Source organism: Mustela erminea, chromosome 12, assembly GCF_009829155.1.
Source record: "Mustela erminea isolate mMusErm1 chromosome 12, mMusErm1.Pri, whole genome shotgun sequence".
Lineage (NCBI taxonomy): Eukaryota > Metazoa > Chordata > Mammalia > Carnivora > Mustelidae > Mustela > Mustela erminea.
Window position 1 is genome coordinate 70,356,813 of NC_045625.1, and position 9,061 is coordinate 70,365,873.

The window sequence follows — 9,061 nt, forward strand, 5'->3', positions numbered from 1 at the left end:
CCTTCAGCTAATGGGTTGGGAAGATGAGAGGGCTTTACATATGTCTATGGCTTGGTTAATTCTGGCTCTATATGTTCCTTGTATCACCCTCTCATTCCATTCTTCTGAGTCTCTCAAACTTGGATCCTCTGGGAAGACACTTTATCTTAGCTTATTATCCTTCCTTCTACAATGGAGGCCTATTGAACTTATTCAAGGATTACTAAACCAGTCTTATTTTTTGCAGCTCCAGAAAAACATTTCAAAATGTCAATCTTTTCATGTCCCCTCCTTCACCAGTATTTGAAAGAAGAAAGCAAGAACAGAGTTTCACCTACCTTCCCATGGTATGAATTAAGCCACCCCTCTAAGAAGGGAGAAATGGTAAATGTTGGTAAGTGTTTTGAATAATAGTCTAGTGGCCCCCTTAGACCAATAAAGCCCAAGAAAGGAAGCCCTTGGAGGATCCCATAGCCTGTTGAACAATGCTATTTGTTCAGCAAATGGCATTAATGATGATTATTTCTCTCCACCACCCTCCACAACCACCCTTATGTGGTTGGTGCTTGACATTTCTATCAAATTTCTCTTCTTAAATTTTTACTTAAACAAAATCACTTCCTGCTACAGTAAACTTTCTAATTTACTATAAACTATGGTTAATAAAAAAAGTAGATGTTGCAGCATGAATGAATCCCTTTGGATTCCAACTCCTATATTTTGTAGATTAGGAAAACTAAAGACCCCAAAATTTCCAACATGCTCAGATACACAAGTAGTTGATGGCAGTTTCAGTGAAAGGCTTGGACTTTTAGTTGATCCTATTTGGATTTTCATGTCAAGGTGTAAGACACAGAGGATATTTTGAATCAAGACTCACAAGTTGTGTGATGTCTGTTAATAAGATTCTCATGTATCAAAGCCTATCCTCTTATCTACTACACTCTAATTAATAAGTAAATTAAGTTATTATGTTTTGGTAAAACCTATGAAAACCTCCCATTTTGCAAGGATCATATGCTTTTGCACATAAATTAATTATACAGAAAAGTTTTAAAATTTGGTGTCTGCAAGATTCCAGTCAACTTTGTTTGTGGGAAGGGAAAAATGACAAGCGAAATATTGAAATTAAAAAACAATTCAGCTTACATAGAGGACAAGGTAGCTTGTGTAAGACAGTTTAATGCGAGAATAGGCCAGCTGGCGTATGGCTTCAGCAAAAACTTTGAGAAGGAGCCTATCTAAGGTGTAGGCTATCTATAGCACCTTTCTTCACTGTAAGCATTAGTGGTTTGGAAAACTCTGCCCAGAATTTCTCCATCCTAGAGAGGGAGCATGCAAGTATACTCAGAGGTACTTCTATGCATTTGAAGATCCCTGGGGGCCAACTCTCCTCCTTATTTCTCTGGTTGTTTTCTATCAAATGGTATTCATAAGTCTAGTTGCCTGGCCACACATCTCGATCAGTTTACCTTCCATTCCTTGACTACTGCAAGTAGAGGCTCATGGGATCCAATTACTATTGTTTCTTCTACCCTGATAGAGTTGTTAGACCTAGGAGCTATGGGCAGCCTCCACATGACTATTGGGGAATGTTTGAATTCAAAGACTAGAATTCTGTTTCCCATCCAGGAATAAGGCAAAAGGATATTACCAGAAGAGAAAGGTTTGAACTGCCTATTAAAATGTCAGAACCCCTAGTACTGGTGAAGAGAGATACTGCACTCTAGATTTTTGCCCTAGTATTTCCCCCTTAAACCAATCATGTCCTTGCTCATTTACTCTAGGGCTAATTCCTTTTTAAATAGTTTGGATGACTTTTTTTTTTTTTTTAAACTCTGGGACTCAAATATTGCATTCTTTTTCTTTTTGATATACAGTACATGAAAAAAATGAACATGGCACTGAGTTGTAGCTTATTCGTTTCTGCATGAAAGAACAGTTGGTGTTTGTCCAATTAAAACATCTGTTGTCATCTCTGAAGCCCCTTCTTTACCTAAGGAAGACCTGGAACTTGCTAACTGGGCATTCCTGTTATTATGCCATATCTGTTCTAAGTCTAGACTTGGAAATAGAAGGGACTGTCTGTACTTAAAGTCAGTATCATACCAAAGCATGAATTCCTTTATGTAAATTAGGACCTGAGATACTGATTCGCTCTATTATTTTTAGTTAAATTGCCCTATTTTAAGTTGGCTACCTAGTTATGTGAGCTTTATGCAGGGTCCTGGAACTTGAATTAATTCCTAGAAGTTGCAAGTGGGAATTTGATGATACCCACTAAAACAATGACAAAATGATCCAATCAAGGGCTTCTTGGGGCTTTCACTGATTATTTTAATGCTTTTTCAGTAAGAAAGACCCTGCCAGTTAGCCACCTAATTAAGCAAAATGATTTGTCTGATAAATTCAATCCTCTTAATGATGACCAGATGCCCACCAAAGCCACTTGAGATTTTATGAGTAATGATTATTAAAAATTCTTATTAACTATTTCACACTAGGATTTTCTGTTCCCTGAGGTAACTAGGATTACATTTTAAAACGAAAGGAGCAAATAGAAAAATAATCTTTTTAAAAAATACAGGCTTGCTTGATATAGGAGATTACCCCCCCAAAAAAAAACCCACAAAACCTGTGGGGCATCTGGGTGTCTCAGTTGGTTAAGCTGACTCTTGGTTTCAGCTCAGGTCATGATCTCAGGGTCCTGGGATGGAGCCCTGGTCCCGCTGAAGCAGTGGGGAATCTGCTGGAGATGGTCTCTCTCCTTCTGCCCCTCCCTTCTCTCTCTCTCAAATAAATAAATAAGTCTTTAAAAGAAAACAAAACCCAAACCAAAAAAACCCCACCAGACCTGGTGAGCACTGCGTGTGTGGTGGGGTGTGGCTGTTTCCATGCAATAGAAAGTATTGTCTCCAAGTATTCAGAGTCAATGCTAGTCTCCCTGCAAGGAACTATTATTTCAAAGCATAAGACTCTTCTAAGGGACTTGCCCCTTAATTGGTGCCTCAGCTTCCCAGTGTGTACATTGGGGTAATAATTCTTACATTATCTCTGGATGTTTTACAGAAGGGGAAACACTGAGTTCTGTGGCATGTTAAGATTTCATGGAAATGATGCAGGACTATAAAGAGGTTTTTCTCAAGGTATCATGGTTTCCTGTGGCATGAATGACATGTGATTAAACAGATAGTTTTGCATTATGGTTAGTCTGAATGCCCAGCCAGAAAACCTGGTACAATCTCTTTGCTGAGTAGTGTAAATATCCACTTATATTTATTCACTTATCAAATTACACTCAACTGTACTGGCCATGTACTTTTTATTCTTTCTTAGGGTGAGGGAAGGGTGGTTGCATAAAACTTGGTTATTGCAACATGTCATAACAGGAAAAGCTCCATATTCAAAAGCAGTCTGTGGTCAGGGACACACTGTGTGCCCTCCGCAAGCGACCAGCCCCTCCTCTCATAGTCAGGTTAACACAGGCTGTGGTGTCCACCATGTATGCCCTTTCCCTGTCTCTGTTTCTGCCTTTGTCTGTCTGTCTGTGTCTCTCCGAAGTAAGACTGAATATTTTTATCCAGAAGGACTATTGTCTTATTTTTGAGATTTGTAAGTGCTCTAGTTCCCTGATATGCCTCCATCAGACCAGGAGGAGAATAGACAAATCAGGTTAGTTTTTCTGACAAAAGTTATATTACCCTTGGCTAGTCTGGATCAAGATGGGTTATCAATAAAGATGATTTGTTCAAGTGTAGTCAACATTGTCACTGCCTCCTTCTTCCCTGCTCTGTACACCCATTTCCCTCTTCTCCAGGCTCTGCTGCTAATGACCAGCACCTGTGACTTCCAGTGGTGGTGCTGGAATCAAACTCTCTATGCAGAGATCAAAGGGCCTGTGGGTTTAACTCCTGTCCCCCAGAGCCAATGGCTGCATGTGGGGGATGGGTGCATGGGGGTAGGTAGGCTGTGCACAAAATCCCAGCTCCCTTCATCCAAGGCCAGACAAACTGGGCTATAATGTATGGTCTTGAGCCCCTATGGCTTTCTCCCAAAATCACATTTTTGCTTGGCTTCTTCCTCATCCCTATCTTGCTTCCCAGGGTTTCTTAGGGAGAACTTCCATAGCAAATCATTTGCATTCAATTCTTTGTCTCAGGATTTGTTTTGGATGGAACTTTACCAACAGGGGTCAGGGGAAGAGGGATTAGAGAAGGATGGCTGGGTAGAGGAGTGTCCTTGCTTCCATTCTACTAAGTGAACATGGTGGGGGGGTGGGGATCACCAAAGCTCAGACTCTTGTCCTCACCAAGCAAAAGTATACTGATAGTTCCCTTAAATATCCCTTCATACTTCTCTTCATTATTTAGAGATTCAGGAACTGCATGCTATAGATGATGAAATGCTGGGTGCACACATGAAGGGGCTTGCTTAATTAAGGACATAAAATTCCACAGCAAAGCTAGTAGAACAAATGCCTCCTGATTTTTAGGCCAGTGGTTTCCACCCAAGTTGGAGTCAGACGAGTTTAAATCGCAAATCATTTACTTACTAGTTTTGTAACCAATGGTGTTCAAGTAAATGTTTACCAACCAGCTTTTGGGGGAGTAGCGTTTTTGATCTGTAGTATTTGCTATTTTTCATGGTATAAGTGCTTCCATGGTGGGATGTCAAGCCACCATGTGGTGTCACTGACTGCAAAGTACAGAGAGTTGTACACAACTAGCTCTCGGGGTCTCCTGTAAGTCAGCTCCTGCAAACATCTGTCTGCAACCTTTTTCTAAGCCCCTCTTTTTGCCTTGTGCCTTCCTCTATTATACTGATACAGTTACAACTACTCAATCATGTCCTAAGAGGATTAATGTTGTGATATATAACTTCTTAAAACTAGTTGTTATTATCATCCATGCCAAAAATGACATAAAATAGGACCAATTTTTATCATTGGTATTTGTTAGATTGTGACAAAAAAATTATATAGCCATGCTACATTCTTACATATTTGAAAAATAATTTTTGTAAGGGAGCAAAAGGGGGCTATAAATGATACTACACACTAACAGTTAGCAACGCCTTCCATTGTTTTCCACTTGGTCGTTGAGAGACTTGAGAGTATGACTGAAACTGGCCATTTGCTTCAGGGGTCACACCTAGCTTAAGTCTCTGTGTCTCCAGAATGCACAATTGTCAACATCTCTCTGTAACCTTGGATAGACAGAGACATCTAAAGCAGTATTCTTGTTCCTGAGATCAAATGGTGGCAAAGACCAGGTTGTCACTGTTAGTGGGATTTCCACCGGAGCCAAATCAGTTTGTATAACAGCAATTGGAACAGTTACCTCAAAATATCAAGGAAGATAGGGTATTCTTTTTTATCACTGTCAGGAGACAGAAATACCAAGAGACATCAAACAAACGTAGGGCACTGTTGCAAAACTTATTTGTTGCATTAATAGAAGCCATTATGTGAACATCATATGAGTGATTAGAGAATTACTAACACATATAAAGTGTGTAAGAGTGGCCCTTGGAGATTTGCTTGTATTTTGTAAGCATATTTGCCGGAGACTAGAATAAGACACTAGGTCTTTAAGAGCTGGGCACACCTGATAGGAATCCTATTCACCTGCCTTTCCACACAAGCTGGACCAGAGTTGCTGATTAAATACTTAGCTGTATTTACACAAGTGTTACCTCTTTCTCTAGCTCTGTGGAATTGGGCTTTATGCATTTCCAAGAAACCTTCCTCCATCTTGATTTACTGCTTATAAACTTTGATTAAAGTTTGCCCTGAAGGCAGGCAGCAAAAAGAAGAAGGGAGCCTAGCAGAGCTGAGAAGATGATGTAAAGAGTGGGAGAGTAAAGTTGGCCCAAGAAGGGATCTGTTCATCAAAGTATTTGCCAAGAGGAACAAAATGTTTGTCTAATTGCCGAAACCATGTCCACCGGCATTTGTTTATTTGTGCAATCTGTGTTTCACAATCACTATCCTGCTCATAGCTGGTTGTCCATACTTCAGACATGATTTCAATATAGGTTCGAAGAAGAAAAGGTAGACAAGGCAAAAAGAAGACAATGAGGTAACCTGGGGATTTGAAGAGAGCCAGTAGCGCTTGTGAGAAGTAGTGAGTAAAGGCAGCCTCTCCCTTTAGGCAGAGAAATCTTGTCGAAATCCCATTCTAACAGGAATTGGTTACGAGGAAAAGTGACATTTCCTTTCCTTAATGAAAATTTGTATTTTTAAAGTGTACTACATGATGGTTTGATACACACACACACACACACACACAGTGAAATGATTCCAACAGTCAAACTAATTAACATGTCCATCCACTCACACAGTTCCATTTCTCTCTGTGGGTGTGATGAAAGAGACCGAGATCCAGTCTTTTAGCAAATATCTAGTATTCAATACAGTGATTACCTATAGTCCTCATGCTACTTTTTAGGTTTCCAGACTTTTTCATCTCATACAACTGAAATCTCGGACCCTTTGACACCATCTCCCCATTTTCCCCATCCCCCAGCTCCTGCACACAATCATTCCATTCTCTGCTTCTGTGAGTTGGGACTTTTTAGACTCTGAATATGAGTGACATCATGCAGTATTCTCCTTTCTATGACTGGCTTATTTCACTTCCAGGTTCATCCACATTGTTGCCAATAATAGTATCTCCTTCGTTAATGTTGAATAGTATCCCATTGCGTATTTGTGTATCTATATGGAGATCTATAAATATATGCATATTACGTATATTTACCACATCCTCTTTAGTTATTCACCCATCAACGAACACAAAGGGAACTTTTGTACACTGATGGCAGGGATGTAAATCGGCATAGCTATTAGGTTCTTTAAAAAATTTAAAATAGAACTACCAGGTGATCCAGCCTTCTCATTTTGGGGTATATATCTGGGTAAATAAAATCAGTACCTCAAGGAGATATCTGTGCTCCCACATTCATTGCAGCATTAGTCACAATAGCTAAGATGTGAAAAAGTGGTCTTTCGATTAGTCTCTTCAAAGTGTTTCTCAAATGAAAACCATTTATAGCAACTTTTTCTAACAATTGGAGGTAAATGTCATTATATGAGGGGAAAAAAAGGAAAAAAAAAAAAAAAAGAAATGAGCCAGGCATTTGTGCCTCAGCCTGCATTTCCATCCAGTGGGTTCCATAGACTTCCACAGGGATGGCTGCTGTCAGTTTCCTTAGGAGTAGACACTATAAACAAAACAGAGCAAAACAATCCCCATTCGCTCTCTCTCTTACCTTCTCATCCTCTCCATTTGGGTGCTGAAATGTTTTCCTTCTGTTTTTCATAGGTGGCATGCAGGCCACTACGGGCTCCTCCAGTGAGTGGAGCAGTGAGCCAGGCTGTCCTCATGGCCCATCTCTTCCAGTGGCAGGAGACTGCTGTCTGCTTCTCAGTGGCATGTCTCCTCACAGGCTGTCATCTCTGTGGAGAAGAAAGGGGGCCAATGATTCAGTTCATAGCTGACTCATCTCCATGCAGCAAGGTCGAGAAAACAAGAAGCATTTCCTTTAGCAGCCCTAAACTCTGGTGGAAGCATGTCCCTTGGATTTGTGAAGGTGAAGAAACTTGGAGGTGAACTCTGTAATCTACTACGTGTACTCCCTGCACTGTGTAAACAGTGGATTGGGCACGGAGCCCCTACAGCGGCTGCCAGCTGTGGGAGAGCAACGCATGGAAAGTCTGAGGAGCAGCTCACAGACTTGAGTGGGAACAAATCGACCACAGACGGAGTGGCAACATGAGGGCAGAGTATCTAAAAATAGCATGTGAGGGCACTTAGGAAACCCTGTGAAAGATACTGGTCAAGGAGGGCAAGAGGATGGCCTGGCCGTGTGTGGGCAGAGCACCTGGGCAGTATGTCTCCTCCAAAGAAAGCTCTTTTCTTTACTCAGCCTGCCCTGAGGACTGTGCCCCCCCAACACAGTCAGTGTCTGGGTGCTTATGTGAGGTAAAAGAGAACATGTGTCCCATAGCCACTTCTCCTGGTTCACACTCCTATGGCCTGTGCCCTGATGTCACACTGTGCCTCTCTCTTTCCAAGGCCAGTCCTTTGTCCTGTTCTGCGCTGTGTTCGCTTCAGTCTCAGGCAGGCCCTTTCCACAAACGTGCTCCTGGAAGCTCTAGCTCTTCCAGCTAGCAAGCCTCCGCAGGACTAGACCCACTGTTTCCCAGAATCCCAGCCCAAATCCCAGACTTCGATTAGATCATGCAGAGACCATACAGCCATTCCTGAAGTAAGTCTTGAAGTCAAGGAATATGCGAATTGGTCAGTTCTGGGATAATCTTACCTCAACACAGAAACTGAGACAGTTCCCTAAGGGAGATTCAGACTACTGTCAACCAAAGCACGAGAAATAGATCATGGGTGGGCAAAAGTCCAAACTCTACGCTATTTGTATTCACCTCTGGGCTTCCGTTGCTCTATCCATTAGTTTAGGTGAAAACACTCTTTAGGAGAATCTAGACAGAAGAAAAGGAAAGGAACTGGAAAGAGAGCAAAGAGGAGAAGGGAATAATCATATTGATAAAGCACCATGAAGACAGAAGGCAACCTTGTGACTTTTGAGATGTCTCAGACTTGTTCAAAACTTACTTTTTAATCTGGGGCGCCTGGGTGGCTCAGTGGGTTAAGTCGCTGCCTTCGGCTCAGGTCATGATCTCAGGGTCCTGGGATCGAGTCCTGCATCGGGCTCTCTGCTCAGCAGGGAGTCTGCTTCCTCCTCTCTCTCTCTCTCTGCCTGCCTCTCTGCCTACTTGTGATCTCTCTCTGTCAAATAAATAAATAAAATATTTGAAAAAAAAAAACTTACTTTTTAATCTGACCCACAAGTAAAAACTCATTTGTTCAGAGTCCCTAATGTATGTTGGGAGCAGTTCTAGATGCTGTGGACGAGGCAAGCTTCATGCTCTCAAGGTGTTTCCACTCTGATGGGGAGAGATATGTCGATAGGTGTGTGGATGGACGGACAGATGGATGGATAGCTAGCTAGCTAGGAAGATAGATAAATGTCACTAGATGTGGGAGGAGAGAGGGGAAGATAAAGT

The 9,061-nt window shown here is 41.5% G+C and overlaps 1 long non-coding RNA gene across 1 annotated transcript; it reads left to right on the forward strand.

The window, feature by feature from the left end:
- Positions 1 to 230: 230 nt before the first annotated feature.
- LOC116570514 lies at positions 231 to 8,221 on the forward strand. The gene is made up of 2 exons (XR_004277464.1): positions 231 to 326; positions 7,305 to 8,221. It is a non-coding gene; the product is annotated as an uncharacterized LOC116570514 (long non-coding RNA).
- Positions 8,222 to 9,061: the final 840 nt, after the last annotated feature.